General features: G+C 41.2%; 1 long non-coding RNA gene across 2 annotated transcripts; it reads left to right on the top strand.

The window, feature by feature from the left end:
• The first annotated feature begins 2998 nt into the window (after window positions 1-2998).
• Window positions 2999-20847, top strand: LOC123969001. 2 transcript variants are annotated; one of them, XR_006824598.1, is made up of 3 exons: window positions 2999-3492; window positions 16512-16720; window positions 20151-20274. It is a non-coding gene; the product is annotated as an uncharacterized LOC123969001 (long non-coding RNA). The 2 variants fall into 2 exon arrangements; XR_006824599.1 differs by lacking the exon at window positions 16512-16720 and adding an exon at window positions 20829-20847 and having other exon boundaries at window positions 3001-3492; window positions 20151-20267.
• Window positions 20848-20977: the final 130 nt, after the last annotated feature.

The following is a 20977-nucleotide window of genomic DNA, read 5'->3' as shown; positions in this document are numbered from 1 at the left end:
TTTTTAAAAGCTCAGACAAGTCGATGGGATAAAACTGGTTAAAACTCTCTTGTTGCTGGTGAGGGACCTCTGAGTAAGAGGCCGTGGGGGTAATAGAGCCTCTGATTGACACCACCTTATTGGTAAAATAAGAGTAAAAACAATTCACAGTCATCATTACTTCCAGCTGAGGCACAAGGAGGGGTTGGGTTTACCAGCTGATCCACAGTCTTAAACAGAAACCTGGGATTGTGTTTATGTGTAATAATGAGTTCAGAAAAATAGTGTGTTCTCGCATCCTTAACCATGTTATTGTAGTTAATTAATAAATCCTTCAGACTGAGGTAATGGACTTGGAGACTGGATATTTTCCATCTGCGCTCTGCTTTCCTGCATTCCCTTTTTAGGCTGCGAATGCTGTCATTTATCCAGGGTTGCTTACTAGCTTTAGACGTAGGCCTAACCTTTAGAGGAGCAGTAATATTTAGTGACGACAAGCAGATATGATTGAAGTGATCGACCAGATTGTTGGTGTTGGAATCAGACAGGTGTTGGCTTTGGCTCTGAAAGAATGCGCAAAACTTTGAAACACTTTGTTCATTAAAGATGCGAGAACACAAATATAACAAATATGATAGGTTGCAGCCCTCCAAGTTTAAGAGTGAGAACTTCAAAGGAGTTAAATTCATCACAGCGTACTTGATGACATTTAAAATTTTTCCTATACACTAGCCCACCACCACAACCACTGACCCTCGGTACAGTGGTACAGACAGAGCTAGATTAATAGTTCACTAAGAATAGAAAAAAATATGGCAAGGATGTCAGATCCTGTGTTTTTGCGGGCAGTGAAATATTCCCAAACTTCTACAAACCTCTAGTTAAAAAAAGAGAAGGATGGATAGAAAATAATTTAAGAGGATGTCTTGTTTGTTTTAAGGATTATTTGGTTTGAATGTGTGTTTGCTCTGAATGGGAGAAGTAACAAAAGCTTTCATTAGCATGGCTTGTTCTTCTATTTCACACAAGTTGGTGTGCTACCAGTTCTTAAGGCTACAAGACCAGAAGACATGTTTTTGTGATGTTTAGTGTGTGTGCTGGAAATTCCTGCTTTCTGCATGAAAAGCAGCAGCTTCCCTGTGGGTCAAAGTGTTGATAAGATTTTCTTTGTTTGGTTAAGACAGGATAAACTGGGCCAGTTTTAGCCAATAGTTATAGGCCTATACAAATACTTACTACTGCCTACTCATGCAAAAAGGTGGATGACATTGATCTTTAATTCACTTGGATGATTTACTGAATGATTTGTCTTAAATTATTTTATTGCTCTGTTACCCATGTGGTTCATCTTTCTCTTTAGCAACACTTAGGCCACATCACTCTCATTTAAATAGTTTTTTTCTCATGTAAAACAATGAAAGTTATAGAACAGGAAGTTCAAGTTGAAACTCCTGTCTTATAAATGTGAAGCAGCAGCAAGATAGACTGTAGGGGTTAATTCAATTCAGTTTTATTAATAAAGTGCGAATTCATAACAAAAGTTATCTTATTGCACTCTTCATATGGAGTAGATCTAGACGTACTAATAAAAGGGTGCTTTGGAATTACTATTACACTACAATATATGACTGTTTGCTGTTTGATTTTTAAATTCTGACTTGGTCATTGGTGTGATTTGTGTTACATTTTGAAACGTTACTCCTTCTTCTTTTATGTTTATTGATGGTTGGCAAACCAGTTTAATGGTGCATTACTACCACCAACTGGACTGGTGAGTGGAACGAGCGATTAAGCAGAAAAATAAATAAAATGAATAAACAAAACAGAAAAAAAAAACTAATTTAATTATTTTATCTAAATCAGTGTCTTTAAGAAACTATACACAAAACTAACTAACTAATGATATAACAATATATCTTGCCTGTGGTTTTCCCCAAGAGACCTGACAATGAGACATCAGGATGCTTTGCCTTGCATAATGACAGAAAGAGGCGATCCCTCTTGATAGTGTATCTCCTACACTGAAGGAGAACATGTTCAACTGTTTCTGATTGGTTACAATATAGGCTATACATTTCCCAGTTGGGTGCTTGCCTATTTTATATAATGAATGGTTGAGACCTGTATGTCCTATTCTCAGACGAGTGATTAAATTTTCATCCCTCTATACATTATATAAATGCCTTCCAGTTTCACTGTTGTCCCAATGCTCCTGCCATACTGCATATGTCCTGATAAATGTCTTAGCTTCATCTTTATAGCCTACATGTTTGATTTTGAGTGTTCCTTAGGCCAGGATATCCACCTGCTCATTTCCCACCACACCAACATGAGCAGGAACCCAAAGAAAGCATGTGGATAAACCTTTTAGCTCTATCCTGTACAATATAATGAATTTGTCATTGATGATATTACCTAAATGATGATTTGCCAGATTTGATACTCATAAGTGCAGATCAGATGCAATAACAATATTATTTGTTTCCCTCTCTTCTATCCACTGCAGGGCCAGTAATATTGCCGTCAATTCTGTGGTATATACTGACACATGATCAGATAATCTTTTCTTAATATATGACTCACTTGCTGGAATATAATCTGCTGCACCTGCACGCCCTTTATCACGATCTTTGGAGCCATCTGTGAATATAAACACTGAGTCTGAAAAATGCAGATCAAAATAGTTATGTACCATGCTGCATTCTGGAAGTTGCTTTGACACATCCTTCAATTCCTGCTGTATGTTTAGGTCTACACTTGGCGTTGGGAATAAAATATAACTTCTGCAGTGTAGGCCTACTCTTAAACAAAGCTCAGGCAATATCTTTCTGTTATGTATATGCTTTTCTGTCAAATAGGTTTTAATAACCCAAAGACAAATTAATATGCTTGTGGACCAGCTCCCGACTAGATCCACGTTGATGGGCAGAACAGCATATGGATGGAGTTGAAAAAAAATTGGACAACGATTAACGGGATGGGAACAGTTTTAGTATTTCTTCCGGGTTGAGGTAATGAAGGGAGGGATGAGCAACGATGCTGCCTCTGTTTGCGCCGCACATCAGCAGCCAAGCTCCTCTCTCTCTATCTCTCTTTCCCTCAGTCAGACAGACCCAGGCCAGGCAGAGGCAGCGCGTCCGCCCGGAGAGAGAGAGAGAGCACGCACCGCATAGCGCTACAGCCGACTGACCCAGAACGTTAGTCATATTCATGGTCTTTTCAAATGGACGTCTCCTCTGATACCGCCTTTTGACACTGGACGGTGCTCTTATAGTCGCGTTCAACGTGTGAAACGTCTCATCCTGGGCTTGTTTTTTTATTATTAGGTAACTGGTTCGCCTCGACGACACAGAGAGAACCATACTCCCCCCTCCATCGATAGCTCGCTAAGCTAAGCTAGCCCGCTAATTTAGCTGTGATACTTTGTAGCGAATCGGCGTCCGTTTTCTGCCTCCTAGCTAGCCTGCGGTCAGTTGCGCCACAGCGGTGGATTGAGGCGCCCCGGCAATCCAGGTAAGCGAGAAATATATGTGAAAAACACTGCATTATAATTGTTATTTTTTTTCAGCTACACTGTCAACCGCGAGTTTGTGTCTGAGCAGTGAGCCACCAACGTTATCTGGCAGCAGCAGCAGACAGGCGCTATGGAAGGCACAAGGGCTCTTGTTGACAGAAGCAGCCAAGCAACGGGGATGTGATGCGGCTCAACGTTAAACACACAAATTGTCACTTTACTTCCAAGCTAATTCGCCGATAATTGCATTCCCAAAACCAGTCTGGCATATAACGTTACTGGTTGTTAAATTGAATGAATGCCAGGTTTGTCGACAATAATGCAGCCCATAAATACCTTTTAAGCAATCTTATGTTATCTTTTACTGTTGAATGTCGATTTGCCGTGAATGGCCCAGGTTAACATTTTCTCACCCTTTACGCATTTGACTGCAGCGAATTTTCCTGTCTATCCAAATGATTGTTAGATAGTTATATAGACTAGCCTAAACGACCAGCGTTAACACCCCTATATAACTACATTAAAATCAGTTCATGTTTAAAGTTGAGCATAATGATCCTACTATTCATGATGCACGTTTCTTCATTTATCTGAACTTTCCGAGCTTCGGTTTTCCATCACCCGCCTGGAAAGATGAGCTGTTCGCCCGGAATTTAACCCCTATTTGGTGCTTGTTGTGTCTCCTGTGTCCTGATAGAGGTCAAATGATTTAGCTTCGCGTGATGCGTGTCGGAGGAAAATAACTAGTGGCCAGATTAAACCTCATTCCTTCGTTGTTTGGTTGTAGTTTTTGAGTCCCCCCCCCCGAACAGAGGTTAATTACATTTCATGTAATTCAGTCAAGAACAGACCTTTTATAAGGTTTGGTTGAAGCACGTGGGGCCTGCCCTGTGTGTGTGTGTGTGTGTGTGTGTGTGTGAGAGAGAGAGAGAGAAAGAGGGACTCCTGAGTGAGCATGCATTAACAATGCTGTAATTATTTCAAGAGTAAGAAAATTGATTCACTATCAGTCATGCTAGAGTTTGTGCTTGCAGAGCAGATGAAGTTGTAGGATTGACAGGGAGCCAATTAAATTAATCTGCCATGTTCCTTAAAGGGAGAGAAAAGAGGAGCATGTATTATTTATCCCCTGTTTGTGTGGCATTGCCTTTTCATATGTAGTAGGGGAATATGCTGTGTAGCTGGAAGGAGGCTGCCCTACCTTTGTGCTACCTGTAGCATGGGTCCTGGTGTGCCTGAACATGAGCTGCTGGCATTGCCCATGTTTTGAACAGCTGTGTGGTACAGCTAAACTACATAAAATAAGCACTGACTCTTGACCACGTATGTCAGTACTGTAAAAATATAGTTGTTGCCTTGAAATGTATACAGCACATGTGACTTGCAATTCTCCACACATGCGTTGTTCCAGACTTGGGGTGTATGTGTGTCAAGTTCAGGACCTCGCCTCAGAGCTGTGTAATAACCAAACTCAGCCCTGTGTTAAGGCATGACTGTCCAGCATTGAAAAGGAAATGAATCATGTTCCTCATTTCAAGGCTGTGGAGTCTGTTCGATGTGTTTCCTGCCCTGTGTGTGTCTGTTGACTGTGTGTTCCGGCGTCAGCAGATGTGCCCGCTTTTGTGTATGTGCCCCTCTGCTCCCAAATTTGTGAGGGTTTGATTTGAGATTTTTGCAAATTGGGAACATTTTGGCCAATCTTTGGGACAGAGATTTATAGCAAGAGGTGAATGACATCAATGAGGGCCCTCGGCATGTATAAAAATAAAATGTGTGCAGTAATCAGTACGTCACTGTGGTTTTAGCTCGTATAGAAATATGTGTGGGTTACCACTGTGAAACGGTAATACAGGTGGTAATAATCATCATAGCATGCTTTGGAATTTGTTTAGTCTTTATGAAACTCCCAATTAAAAGGCATGTGCAGAAATGAAACCAAGATGTTTTATTTTGTTTTTAATCATGGTCAGTAATGAGCAGACTAGTTTTTTTCCTTAATTTTGCTGCTCAGTATTTTAAATTGAAAGTGAAATATGTAAAGGTGAAAATCACTGATATTCCCTCTGATATCCTTATGGTGTTTGTGAGTGTATGTGTTTGTCATGGAGGGTGGCTGTGGTGCAGTTATTGCTCTGAGCTGGTCTGGAACAATAGCTCTATTCTGGCCCATGTCTCCGGAGGGAGGCAGCAGCATTCGGCGTTCCCGGCACTCTGTGTGCCAGCGAGGCTCGGTTTGGGATTGGGTTTCCACAGCCACCTGGAGCTTGGAGCACAGGAATGCCATTGTTCTTCCTTCCAGACTAGAGCCGGATCAGACGCACAAGTAAACACACACATAAACAGACACATGCGTGCACACACACTTAGTACACAGTATGCAAGAGCCCATACCAGCCAACCCCAAAAACTTAGGTCACCCTGCTTTGTTATGTTGTCATTGCTTACATAAATAGAACGTGAAACTATAAGCCTCTGCCTGCACTGCCAATGAGACCTGACATTAGCAGCAGAGAAATATGCTTATCTGTTAGAATTTTAGCTCTAAAGCACAGTTAATATCTCTTGAGTTGAACTTGATGTAGTTCCACTCTTTGTTCTGTTATCTGATTACCAGCAATCTGCTTAAGACTCCATACAGGCATGTGAAGTGAAAATGATTAAAAATGCAGCTAGTGCTGAAACAATCGCTCATTTAATCAATTACTTGATTGACGTAAATTGAATCAACAGCTACGTTGAGAAGCAGTTAATTATTTTAGTCATTTATCATGGAAGATGTGTGAAACTGTGGCACCAGTTTCTCTAATGTGAGAAACTTTCAGCCTTTGAAGACGTCCTTTTGGGCTCAGGGAACTTATAACGAGCAATTTTCACTTTAACTTTTTCAAATTTCACTTTTATTGTCAGTCATTTTCTAGACCAAACAACTCATCAAAAAAAAGTTTTGATCATGAAATTAATAGTTACTTGCAGCCCAAAATGCAACCAAACTTGAAAAGCTGACCCTGAAATTAAATTTGAAATGAATTAATATGGATACATATTGTCGTAGAGAGACAAGCGTAGCAACACGTCCTCTGTTATCTGTTCTAGCCAGCGAAATGTCAGTTTGATTTTGTTTACTTCAAAGATGTGTTTTTAATCAAACCCTCCTCTCACAAGCAAACATTGCACAAACATCAGCTGTCGGTAAGACATCTGTTTACTGACTGCTTTCCAGCCAGCTACTTCTCTAAAGTGTTTTTAATAATGTTGTCTGATCACAGCACACATCAGACAGACTTATCTCCACACTTCGCATCAATTGGTTTTGCCAGTGTGGGATGTGCAGTAGAAAGCAGATTAGCTTCTCACAGATCCACCTATTTTATGTGTAGCATGACATCATTTTAAAGAGTTTTTTAGCCTTTTCTAGATAGTTGAGAGTGACAGGAAATGTGAGGAGCGATGAGGGATGACATATAAGAATGGTCCTTGGTCATACTCAAACCGGGCAGGATGCGATTACTTACTTTTGTAGGCTCCATTTATCATTTCTTTATTGAAAAAAACTGAGGTTTAGCCTGTTTTCATTATTAGATTGACTTTTCTACTTGAGACCAGCAGCCTGGAGTGTAGTGTAGAGCTCACAGAAACTCACTGCGGATGTCGATAACTAGTTTAACTAGATCAGATAGCAGAGACTTAAATGGTTGATCTTCAGACAAAGTGAGAGAAACAGAAAACAGAGAGGGATGAGAAGGAGAGAGAGAGATAGCCATCAGCAGCATTTAGTCGTTGTTTTTCTCTCTGTCCTCCAGGGTTTGCAAGCAGGCAATTTCAGTTGTGTGTGCACGTGTGTGCATATATGTGTGTGTATTTGCCCGTGTGTGTGTGTGTGTATCCTCTGGCTTTCCAATGGGTCACATTAGAGATAGAGTTGCATAGAAGTGGGTCAGCCAGTGCCACCAGGGAGTCTTGCCAGCTCCCTGCTCCCTCTGAGGCTGGAACCAACTAAAGGCCAACACAAATACATAAACCTTAGATGCATGTGTGTTCAGTATATGTGTGTGTATTGTTGGTAATTGTTGCTGTCTGTGTTAATGTGTAGTGTGATTTTCGTGGTTTGTCACGCTTTAAGATAACATGGCCCTGCCTTGTTCACTGTACTTTGACTCCTCACAAACAGCTTTGCTGGAAAGTGAAACATGGTAAGGCTGTGAAAGCAGAATAGAGCAGCAAGCCTAAGCTATGGCGCAGTGTGCTTAGACTGCATATATGGCCTCTACAGATGATTCAGAGCCTGTCACACTCAGTGTGTCTCAACTGGATGGACACACTGTTTCTGCTGGCTTAATGATAAGGAAATAGGATTTAGCCCAGTATTCAGCAGAGGTTTATTTCATCTCCTAGCTGCAGTCTCTTGTTTTCTGCATTGGTTCTCTGACAAGGAATTAATGGTCTATTTCTGTTCTCAGTTTGCTTGCCTATCTCTCTGCATTGTTGAATTCAGATGACATCATGAGGTAATAAGTAGACAATAATATAAGCAGAGTACATGACTGAATTGTAGCACAATGTGGCAGAGATCACACTTAACTTCCATTCAATGCAAATAAAAGCTGCCGCTCCAAATTAAGTGATTCTTAGACTGTCGAATAATGTCGGCCACTGGCTTGGTGTGCTTAGGTGTTTAAATGACCAGGGTAGAGCTGCGGCAATTAATAGATAAGTTATTAACAATGAAATTCAGCAACTACTTTGGAAATTAGTTGGTTTGAATCTGTCTTCTTAAATGTGAAAAGGTTCTGGTTTCATTGCTCCTCTATGACAGTCAACTTGAATATCTTTGATATTGCAACTAACAATTATTTTCATTGTCGATTAATCTGTTGATTATTTTCTCAGTTAATCAATTAGTTGTTTGGTCTATAAGTTGTCAGAAAATGGTGAAAAATGTCAGTTTCCCAAAGCCCAAGATGATGTCGTCAAATATCTTGTTTTGTCCACAACCCAAAGATATTCAATTTGCTGTCATGGGAGAAGTAATGAAACCAGAAAATATTTACAGTAAAGAAGCTGGAATCAGAAACTCAAACTGATTAATCGATTATCATAATAGTTGCCAATTAATTTAATAATTGACAGCTAATAGATTATGCAATTAAAAGAGCCAAAAAGCAGGTCTTGGTAATGTCAACCCTTTAATGACATTCAACACAGGAGACAATAGCTCTGAACCCAGTACCAAATTAGAGCTGGACTCAAGAAATGGATCAGCCACCTCACTAATGGCTAAAACTATAAAGCAGCACAAAAATGACAACATAAACCACCACGTTCTGAACAGACACATTACAAACACTAACTAAAAGCAGCGTTTGCTTTGTCTTTCCCCATGCTGTGAGGGATAAGACAAAGCAGGTTTCAGTGCGTTTACAGGACACAAATGTCAATGTTGGACTCGACTTTCATTTGTGTTTTCAGGATAATATCCAAATCCTATTTTTCCACATACACTGGCACGTCAATGCAATTTTGTTAGCTTGAACAAAATTCAATTGGATCTGCAATTGACTTCTTGTTGCAAGTGCTGTTGGCTTTTACTTCTAGTCATTCTATGATGTGGTTGACTTCATAAATAGATCCTGTGCTTGGATAGTACAAAGCTTTAAGAGGCACCTTGAACGCCTGAACAGAGTGAAATAATGGAGACTGCAGCAGCTCAGCCTGGTAGCATTGAGTAACCCAATACACTGTGCTCAGCTTAGCGCCAACAGTTCCCTTCTTTGTACGAGTGTGCTGTTGAATGCGTCCGTATGTTACTCGCAGCATCTGTTTCAGTCTGAGATATGACCCGACAGGAAAAGACATAGTTTCCATGGAGACAGCCCAGCTCCTTGCCCACCCCCCTCCCCACACCCGCCATAGGAGGAAGTGGAATATGTCCAATTTCTGCTGACTCGTGGAGAAACAATGGTGTGACACACACAGATGTCTCTCCTCACGCTGGCCTGGAGTGATTGTCTGTGTGTCTTATTTTAAAGTGTTTTGACACTGTTAGTTTGTGCTTCTCCATCCAGCTCGTTGTTTTGTAAGACTTGGACATCATGGGAATTTAAATCTCAAACAAAACAGAACAGAACTTTATGCAGTAACCGTCAACTCAAGGAAGCGTTTTTTGTGCGTGCATGGTGGCTTTGCTACGTTACACTTTATTGATCACTGTGGGGATATTTGTTCTCTGTTCTCTCTCCAGTTCTGAAGCAAGTGCCTCCGTCAACAACAATGGTAGGAGTAAGGCTGCACGATTATTCTAGAAGTATTCAAAACCGAAATTCAGAACCTCTTACCAACGTAATTTTCTGTTATTTCGGTTATTTAATCCCATTAATATTTTCCCACTCAGTGTGTTCATGTACTTTGCCCTTAAAAACATACGTCTGTGTAGTCATGCTCAGCCTTCAGTCTGAAGGACAGGGAGACGTTTGCTAGCGCTAACCGCCTTCACTTTCCAGCAGTTGGGGAAACAACAGACAGCCTTTTGTTAACGAACACACTGTGACCTACACTGTACATTTACTCCCAGACTGACAACTTACTTGCTCGAGCGCTCACATTTGCTCACCCACACACTCTGCTACGCCCCCACATTACACTGCCCCTAAAAGACCTAGCTAAGGAGAGGAAGCTAGCCAAGCTTTGAGTGTTGCCGTGCTTACACAGTGTGCGAGTGAAAATCATCAGTTAAGCTGTGCAGTGATATTAATGATTGTGTGACATTTTAGTAGTGGTGCTCATTCATTCAGCAGCGGTGATGTGCCAAATATAGGGGAACATGTCTCTGTTATGTGAAACATTATGTTATCAAGTAACATTTACTTAATCGATTTTTGACATTTGAGAGTCAAAATACCCTACCTTTTAATAGTTGAGCATATTTACTGTACAAACATCGTTCATTAATCATAACTGAGGTAAAATTCAATTAATCCTGACTTTGATTTTTAGGTCATATTGTCCAGCCCTAGGCAGGAGTGCTACCTACTATCATGCCTATCACCACCAGTCAGCCCTAGGAGTCGTACTGTTCAAATCCAGGACCTTCTTGCTCTGAGGCGACCCTGCTCAACACTGAGCCACTGTTCCACCGTGTCCACACAGCTGCTAAATCAAGAAAGCCCAGAGAGGATTTATAGAGATTTACGACTCAATTCTCACTGCTTTCTTTAAAAAAGAGAACCTTTTTGTACCTGGATGCCAATTACTAATTGGTCCTTGTTCATAGTGCTTTCACACGGAGGCCCTTACTACTTAGCAAAGCACAGTTAAAAGAAGGACCTTGTTGTGGAAAAAGTCAGTTGTCTTGAATGATGCTGATTAGAAGTATCCCTGATAAGATTTTTAAGCCAAACCCATGACCAACTGATGGACTAAACAAATATTAATTATTGCAAACCCAGCCTGGGTAAGGGAAGAGGTGAAAGGAGTCGCACAATACACTGCTTACAGATAACAGATGAGAGGTGGATGACAAATGAGTGCGCACAAAAGTACAATTGTGTGTAAGCTTATGTATTATTTTTGCTGCATAAATCAAGATGACAAACATGGATTAAACTGGCTGCCAAAAATGCTTGCTATGTTGGTTTGGTACAATTTATGACCGATATCTCTGAAAAGATGAATGTTTCACAACGTACTTGTGTCAATATTTTATGTCATCAGAAGTCGGGAATATAAAAATGTGTGCCACGAGGCTATAAATAAGGAGCAGAATATCATTGAGCAGGACTGTTTTATGGCAATATTAGATTTTTATATGATTTTTGAGTACTTTTGCTGGATCAGCCAAAAACAGATATACTGTACAAGTGTGGTTGAACAGTTTCTCATTTACTTATACAGAAAATTTAATGTCACAATGTAAAATTACATGTATCGTTTTTGAGGATAGGCGACATTATTGGATGTTTGAAAAAGAATCTTAGCACCTTTTTAATAAGATTTTTAGATTTCAGGAAGAACAGTAGCAGATACTCTATGAACTTATAATATGAAACGAATTGCCCAATTTGATGGCACCACTTTTTAAAAGTTTAAACAAAAACACTCCTTCCATCCATCGTCAGCCGCTTTTCCTGCGTACAGGGTCATGGAGGGGCTAGAGCCAATCCCAGCTGACATCGGGTGCAAGGCGGGGTACACCCTGGACAGGTCGCCAGTACATCACAGGGCCACACATAGACGAACAACCACTCTCACTCACATCCACACCTAAGGAAAATTTTACAAAAAGACTCATTATAGGAAAATATATTACAACATCTTCTAAGTTGTACTTTATTTACACATACTTTTGGTCATGTTCAGTGTTTTGAAGTGGCAAAACTATTTTAGCACATATGTTTAAATAAAAAACTGCAACAAAATTTTTAAGTGGACGAGACAAATGTTTTAGCTGTGATCCTACCCTCTGTTGTATGTAAGACAGTTACACCTGTAGAAACACAACGGAACAAAAATGCTTAAAAATGACTGTAGGAAAAATGTATTTTTGTCACTTCAATCAAAACAGTCTTTAGAACTGAAGTGGTTCAGAAATCTAACCAGCATTGGAAATTATTTGTAATGCGGCACAGTAGTTTCAAATCAAAGAGTTGATAAGATTACACTTCTGATTGTCAGTGATACGGCTCACTTGTTTTCAACTATATTTAACTAGAGTAACAAAACTAACTAAGGGCAATGAGGGACTGGGATGAAAAAACATGTTAACAATGTCAAGTCACACTGGTTTTTCTATTCAGGTCTTTCTTCATCTGTTCTCACCAGTGGAGGTAAATGGTGATGAAGACTTAAACCAAATCAGTTGTCTTTTGGCTAAAGTTACTGGCACCCGAGGGGTTGCTCTCATCCTACCAAAACTTCCTCCGTGGACTAGCGATGAATAAGTTCATGTAGCTTTTCTTTACTTGTCCAGGTTAGGTTCTGTCCAGTTAGGCATTATGAATGTCTCCTCAAACGAATGAAATCAGAAGTATGACGACTACACTGTCAAAGGTGTGACTGCACTCTCAAGGTTGTTTGAATCATTAAATGTTGCGAACATGGCCATAGGCAAAAAGTGTATCCCAAATAGAAAAGAATGTGCCTGTTGTAAATGAAGAGAAGAGAAGCAGAGGAGGGCAGGAAAGACAGACCCCTGCTGTGGCAGCTCTATACTCTGACTTAGTTGTGTGACCGAGCGAGCTATCGGCCCCTGGCTCACCCTGACCAAGGTACAGCTCTCCCCTCTGGGACCAAATACACACAGCCCTCTATCTCTAGCTCTTATCTGCTACCAGGCCGCTACTCTGAGTGTTTGTGTGTCTGAGGACTCCTTTGAGTGGAGTTGTTCTGGCCTTGTCACACTGATAGCCATATCAACAGTTACGAGTGGCTGATGGACTGCAGAACAACTGGCCCATTGTTTCTCTGATTGTGTGTGTGTACTAAGCCATCAGAAATTGCATTTCTACGAGCCACAAATGTCAGATGCACTGTCCTCATGTATTGTGTGTGTGTGTGTGTGTGTCGTATGTGCTGCAGTGTAATCCGCCAGAGGCTAGGATGTGGGTCACTGTGACTGCAGGTCTGCGGGTAGAGACAGCAGCAGCACACTGCCTCTGTACTTGGAGTAGGGGGACTAGTCTGGCAAAAAAAGTTTCAGAAAAATGCAAAGTTAAGCAGGGGCCAACCTGCAGTAGAGATTTTACTTTTTTTCAACTGTGCATTTTTACATTCCCTGAAGTGCAGCGCTTTGGCTGTTTTAGTCATTCTAGCCTTTTTTTCTGTGTGCTTAGATAGACGTGTTGAAAATATTCAAATATGGGCATCCCAAACTGTGGAGCTAGCCTTATTATAATGCGGTCTACTGAGACATAGTGATAGAAACAGAGATGAAAATCTGTGTGACTTCTTAATAAGGCTAGATTGGAAAAAGGATGGCCAGATTAGTCATGCCTGGGGCTCATAGGGGATTTCATAGAGGAGTCCTGCAACCATTAAGCCAAAGTTATTGCTTAAAATTTGGAACACACAATGAAAGCTTTTTTCATTGGAGGTTAGTGTGTGTGTGTGTGTGTGTGTGGACCTCACGTCAGGGCTGCTTAAATGAAATGATGATAGCGGTAGCTTGTAAAGGAAGTGTGTGTGTGTGTGTGTGTGTGTGTGTGTGGACCTCACGTCAGGGCTGCTTAAATGAAATGATGATAGCGGTAGCTTGTAAAGGAAGTGTGTGTGTGTGTGTGTGTGTGTGTGTGTGCAGTTGTATGTGTATATTTAGAACTTTTTCCGGTGATTGATTGTTCATTTTGCAGCAGCCTTTAGGCTATTGAGTGTCCATTTTCTGAAATATAGTCCCATATATCAAACCACTTGCACTGGTCCAGTAATGTTAAATCGCAGGATCAATGAGGACTGAGTGTGCAAACACACAGGTAGGTTACATGATGCAGCTGCCAATTACAGGACATAATAATAATAATAATAATAATAACAAAAATAATAATAATAGAGGATATTTATTTGTTAAGTGGCTTTTAATGGCACTGTTTCTCTCCTGTGAAGGAACAACAGATTTGCTTTTTGTTGAAGGCTCATGCTGTAGATATTATACACACCCGCTTGCCAGGTCTATTATATGGGGTCTACAGATGTTTACTGCACATGTATCATGTCATCCTAACGAGGAGACTATTGAAGTTGTGTTACGATGAATGTACTTACTCTGCTACATGAAAAAATTAAGTTTTTGAATCGTTGATGTTATTAAAAACTTCTGTTGTGTGGAAAACGCGTTAAACCGACACATCACCTCAACAGGAGGAGATTGCATGCTGCGTAGAATTGCTAGGAAGCCTGTCCTGGCTTGGGAATGTTTCCGGGAGCGTCTGAGCACACAGCTGGGGACATGCACACTCTAAGCTTGATCCTGTTAACACGGTGGCTGGCCAGAGCAGCGACAGGAGAGAAACATGGAACCAAGAACAAATCACAAGCCTCCAGATGTCACCAAGACAAAAAGATGGATAGGAAAGTTTTGGGCTAAATCTCTTCTGTGTAATCACTGAGGACGCAGGCGAGGGATGGTAGTGTGTGTTTGTGTGTATTGTCATCCCTGTTGTGCCTGTTAACAGTGGTCTAGCGGCCTGCTGCTTCATTTCTTGTGCTCCCTACGTAAACAGGAAACAGATCTCTCCCTGTCTCTCTCCTTTCTCTTTCCTTTTCTGTCCGTCCCTTGATCCCTCTTTTGTACTCTTCCTATCATGCCTATCTCTGTGAGTACATACAGTATATCTAAAAAGTGACAGGCCACCTAACTCCCAGAGCACAACCTTGTTATGGAAAGCAAAGCATCCTGTTGTGTGAGCTGTTTCATCCAGGATCAGTGTGACATAAGAGTGTGTCCAGAGAGATAGAACCAGCTGCTTTTTAACTTTTTTCTCCTTGCTCTATTCCTGGCATTCCTGTTTTTCCTCCCTGGGCTTCCCCTGGAAAGCTGTCACAAATGGTGAGCTACAGCTACAGTTGCCTGTGATACTGTTGTCGTCATCTTTTGTTGCCTTTCCTCTAGTCCCTATTTAGCATTGATTTGGTGTTTGTGCGTGCTAGAGGTGCTACAGGCCCCTCAGGACTTTCCTTTCCCACACCGCTGGCGGCATGAGGTGTTTGACAGGGCAGGAGGTGGAAGGGATGTGCAGTTGGCACAGGATTGGCACTGTTTGTTGTTGCTAAGACCAAAGATCTTTGGACTTCCTCTGTTGCGACATATGCTACAGCGTCACATAACACATGTAGAAACCTTGGCTGAGTACCAAACATGGACACACACTTCAGGCTCACAGCAAGCTATCACAGTGTCTTAAGAAAAGATACCTTTCTTCCTGTCTTACCCAGCCTCTGCTCTCTCCTGTGTCTTTCTGCAGCAGTCTTTAGAGAGACAGCAGAATAGTTAGGTTTAATGCTTCACCATGGCTGGTTGGTCACAGTGTGTTCATCCTGAGCTTGGGGAATTGTGAAGGACTGGTTTGACTGTGTGTAAGTTTTAGGTCAGACTGCACTACCCTCTATGAGCAAAGATGGTTTCAGAGCTCCTGAACCTTGTTTGATCCAGTCCTTCAGAGTCCGCAAGCTTTAGCATGCAAGGTGATATGTGGGTGCAGACATGCATAAACCACATGATGTGCATGTTAAGTGGTTTCTGCTTGCTGAAAGATAAAGTTTGCTTAGCAGAAGTTTCATCATCAGTCCACCAATGAGCTCCTCCTCATCTCTGTATTTGTTAGTCTGCCTCAGTCACTGGTGTTTGGGATTCGCGTCAGGAATTATGTCGGCCCAGGGTGAATGGAAAGAGGCCAGCGTGGGAGAAGAGACTTGGTGGATTAATAACAGTGAGGGTTCTGTAGGGACAGAGATAGAGGCACGGGTAGGGTGGGATCATGAGGACCCAGCCTTTTGGCTGCCACGCTGCATTTTGTGCGTAGGTTCTCAGCTGGTCACAGCTGGATAGAAAGAGAAGTAAGGAGGTGTACAAAAGAGAGGGATGTGTCTTAACTGAAAGTGTATACTATCATTCTTTTTTGTGCATGTTGTAACTGTATTCTGCTAGACAGTTTGAGATTTTGTAACCATAATGCATCAACATCAGTTACATTTTACCACATCCTGACATGAGGGCTCAACACATCAAAATAAGCTCACTGCAGCAAATGAATGTAGCAGAACAGAAAAGTATATTTAATGTGGATCACTGTAGTGTTAAAAATATCGATTTTTTTGATACATATCAATTATGAATATATTATGAATATTTGAAACAGTTTTGATATTCATTTACCGCAGTATCGATCCTGAAAATGCGCTTTTCTTCTCCCCAACAGCGAGCTGATGCGCACACACCGCTGCAGCGCCCAGACAGCCCCGCCTCTTGTCACTCACAGCGCTGTTTTCTCTTCTCATTCGCTCCTTTTGAATTGCTTTTTTTTTTTCCTACCAGTGTTTTAACAAGTCCCGCCCTACTGTGCTGTGTTTGGCTAGTACTCGTCACTTTGGATTGGATGCTGGCAAAGGATACAAGCAAGCCCATATGAAAGTGACGGTACAGAGCGGTGCTAAAGAAAGAGCAAAGCACCTGCAGGACCGACACGCCATCCTCTATAAAGAACCTGGAGTGGTGGAGACGTCTGCCCTTTCAACATCACAAAAGTATTAAACAGATGGCCCAGTAAACTGTTCTGATAAGATAATTGTCCTGTTGTTTGTTTGACATTTGTAATTCTCAAAACTAAACTAATCCCCCTCAGAGCTGTCAGACCTGAGGAATCTCAGACAGCAGAATTTCAGATGATAGAAAATACTTTGACTAATGGCAGAAGTAAATTAACTGATGCTGTTCTGCTTAACACATTACTATTAACTTTACTTGCTAAGATAAGTCAGTAATTTTTTTCAGTAATTAGTCGGTACTGGCACAGATCTTAATCAAACAGATTGCCTCGATGCATTCCTACAGAGAATGGGTGTTTTGGGATTGAAGAGACAACTGTCATACTAAGAATGGTGATCATGTCAAAGGGCGGATTCTGGTGGTGTTATAATGCAAGCTTGAGAGTTACTGCACCTAACAACAACACCAATCTTCTTTACTTGCAACGAAGTGGACACACACTCACAAATCTGTCTCTGCTCTCTAGATGCTTGTGTCAGAGCAGTTTTGCCGTACATAATGTCATGTGCCATTGGCACAGCTCACTGTTTGGACAGGTGTATCTCTGCACACTTCATTGTCCATGTGTTAGCGTAACAACTGAGGCAACACATCTTGATTTACATTTGTGTGCGTTTAAAATCAGGTCTGTCTTACAGCAGAATATATTACAACTACCTTTTGTGGTTTTAAAGTTCTGAGGTCATTCAATACATTTAATAATAGAACAATTAATACCCAGGCAGAGGAAAAGCTGAGTTTGCTGCATATGTTGGACTTTGCTGCACTGCTGGAGAAGAGCCCAAAAACACACACACACAGTATTGCTCTCATTGAAATTTTCAAATTCAAATTTGGTTTATCAGCATGGCCATTGTACAGTATTGCCAAACCACATTGTACGAGGTTTACTTCCTCGTTTTCTGTCTGTGTTTCATTGTCTGCCTCTCTTGCTGTTTGTGTTTGTTCAGTTGTCATTTGCTGCAACATATAGCACACACAAAAATAAAAAACCCAAAGTTTCACTAGGCATGTGACGGGCAGGAATCAGAATGAGGAGAGGAAGAGGATTGCTCTGCAGACAGAGGCAGAGATTGGATGCTATTTGTACTGCAGTGTGGTGTGTGTGGTTCTGTAGGTTTATTTTGTGATTGTCAGGGGAATCTAATAAGTATTTATAGAAGCTCTTGCCTGTCCTGCTTTCAATTTGCAGATGGATTACGTTGGTTCCACTCAAACTTTGTGGAGGTGTGTGTAAGATTAAGGAAGAGAAAATAGGGATAGAAGGAGAGACAGTTTGTGATGTGTGTGTGTAAGACAGAGAGAGAGAAAAATTGGGAAGAGATGAAGAATGATTACTCACCCAGGAGTAGACACCTTTTGGTGGCAAGGACCCTTAACATGCTGAAGCTTACCTGCACTGCAGCACAGCCTCCTCACACTCACTAACGCAGGAGTGTGTGGGCTGGCAGGAGATTTATGGTATGGCTCTTAATACGCACGCACGCACGCACGCACGCACGCTGGCAATATGAAGTCCCAGTCGACCAGAATGATGACTTGGCTTTAAAGTAGGCCAAGGACCAGATTGAAGGACACACTCACACTGAGTCATATTCACTCTCATCTTCATTCTCTGCGGATTTTTCAAAAATAGCAGATTAATCCAGTGAAATGAGCAGTTCTGAGAATCAGTCAGTTGTCTGTCCCCATATCCTTCTAACCCTTCATCCCTCTGTCTTCTCCCTCCCTCTCTTTTTGCCCTGCTCCAATGCTGGCAGAGAGTCTTTGGTTATGGTTGACTTTTTCAGGGGAGGGGGTGGTAGTCTTATAACAAAAATACAAAGAGATACAGAACTAGGCTGAGGCTGTGTAAATGATTGACAACTGGAGACATTCTTGGTGACATTGTGGCTCTGAATGTGACAAAGATGTTATTGTGCAGGCACAGCCAGGAAATATGTTTGAGGCCATTGAAAGACAGTTTCTCATTGGTCTTCCTGGTGTTGTTTTGCATCTGAGGTGTGATCAGAAAAGTCTGTCTCTTTTCCAAGCCTTTAACAAAAAACACAGTCCCAAATCCACTTACTATAACTGAAATGTTTAAGAGATCAAAGGTGTGACTTTCAGTAGTGTCAGAAATACAGTATTGAGCTCTGTATAGTGCCTTTCCGACCACTCAAAGCGCTTTTACACTACATCCACCAGTCAAACACATTCATACACTGAGTGCTCAAACAGAAACATTCACAATTCGGGGTTCAGTATCTTGCCCAAGGACACTTCGACATGCACCCTGGGGGAGTCAGGGATTGAACTGCCGACCTTCCGATTAACAGCCAACCCGCTCTATCTCCTGAGCCACAGCCGCCCAAGGGTTCAGTGATATGTTAGAGAGGTCGTATTATGCTTTTTGAGATTCTTCACTCATTAGCCAAAACAGAGCATTCAACGCACAGGTGAAAAGAGAGGCTGCAATAATGAACAGCATGACAAAAATATGTTTTGTTGTTTTTTGAAATTAATACATGTAATTATTCTGGTACACCAATTATGAAGCTGAAAATGAGCAAAATATGACCCCCCCCCCCCTATGAAATTTTCTGGCTGGCCGCTGTCAGCCCAACAACTGGCAATTGGCCATATATTCAAACAGATGTAGGTACGCTGCTGCAAATTAGCATAATTAAATGACAGAAATCACCAAAAAATATATTTGTTCAGTCACCCAACCATAGACTGCTTGTGTTATTGTTTCTGACTTGTGCGATCCAAACATTTACAATAACTCCAGGGCATTGTAAAGTCAAAATTTATTTTTAAAAAAGATAAATGTAGTAATTTCCAAAATTCAAAACATGTTCTTGTCTAATGAAATATTCCACATCAGTCCATATTTGTTTGTGTTTCCAACATTTTAACTGGATTTAAAAAAACTTGCTGCACACAAAGGGTGGCATGCACCTGTATTAACGGGGTGGTCTAGCAGCAAACTAACAGCACCGTGCCTGATGAATTATGTTCATCAAAGAAAATTGATTTAATAAAACAGACTAACTCAGTAGGGGAGTTTTGTTTGATTTTGTTTTATTTTTAAGGTGATGATGTCATAAAATATGACAACAGACATTCGAAGACATTTGGTACAGCACCAAGTAGGCTAATTGCATATTAGGCTCAGTATTGTAGACTAGATAATGTCATACATGATAAACTTCTATCACCAGCATTGACTAGGTGGGGTTTTTTGTTGTTTTTTTAATAATACAAATACCATCATGTACTGTGTACCTCTGTGCAATGTCAGGCATGTTTGAAGGTATGAATAAACAGATACTATCCAGGCCTTCTGCTTAGCATACATGTTTCCTTTTCACATTTGTAGCGAAACAATGTTTTTAGCCTGTGCCTGTTTCTCTCTTGTTCAAGGAGCATGTTTGAGTGACGTGCAAAGGAGGAAGTGGGATCTCTGACGCTCCCCGCCCTGTCTTCTGGTGGAGCACCCTGCACATCTGACCAGAGACCCCTTTAGTCACTTAGGAACAGGTATGAGTATAGGAGTGATTGGGCTGTATGAAATGGAGCATCGGGTTAGTTCAGCTCTATAATAACTTAGGCCAAACTTCACAATGTGTTTTTAAAAATACCAAAATAAACACGAGGGAAAAGAATAAACTGAAAACACTATATTTATAAAACATCATATATGCCAGAAGTTTATCATCCTTACATTTATTCTGCTGGTGTCCCTTATGTCACCAGCGCTTGCTGCTGCAGCCCTCATCTTCTTATGTATTGAAGCTTTTGGTAATGTTGATTTTGATAAAATATGTTTGTATGTTTAGAACTATCGCTGAATTCTGTATGCTATGGTTCACGTGTTATTATGATGTGGATTCTTTTAATTCTGAATATTCAGAATTCTTTTGTCATACTTATATTTAACCCATTGTACCCATTTGAAGTGAATTAGTAAGTGAATTTAGATGTTCGTTGATGTTAGATGGTCTCTGCGCAGGTTGATCCAATTGCGGTTTGGTGGGCTGCGGTGGGATTGTGGGGCGATTGTCGATGCATCTTGATGCATTATACTTTTTCCCTGGCCAGGGTCTCTGGATGGCTGCTGGGCGTTTAGTTTGTGCATTGGAGTCCGGGGGAGGCATCTCCTCGTTGGCTTGGAGGGACCTGTTTGCGTCCCTGTTTTGCTTCGTTGGCCTCGGATCCGTGCTTGCCCATTTCTCTGTCGGCCAGTTGTT

Source organism: Micropterus dolomieu, linkage group LG03, assembly GCF_021292245.1.
Source record: "Micropterus dolomieu isolate WLL.071019.BEF.003 ecotype Adirondacks linkage group LG03, ASM2129224v1, whole genome shotgun sequence".
NCBI lineage: Eukaryota > Metazoa > Chordata > Actinopteri > Centrarchiformes > Centrarchidae > Micropterus > Micropterus dolomieu.
The sequence above is the reverse complement of the archived record's forward strand: the minus strand, read 5'-3'. Positions and strand labels throughout refer to the sequence as shown.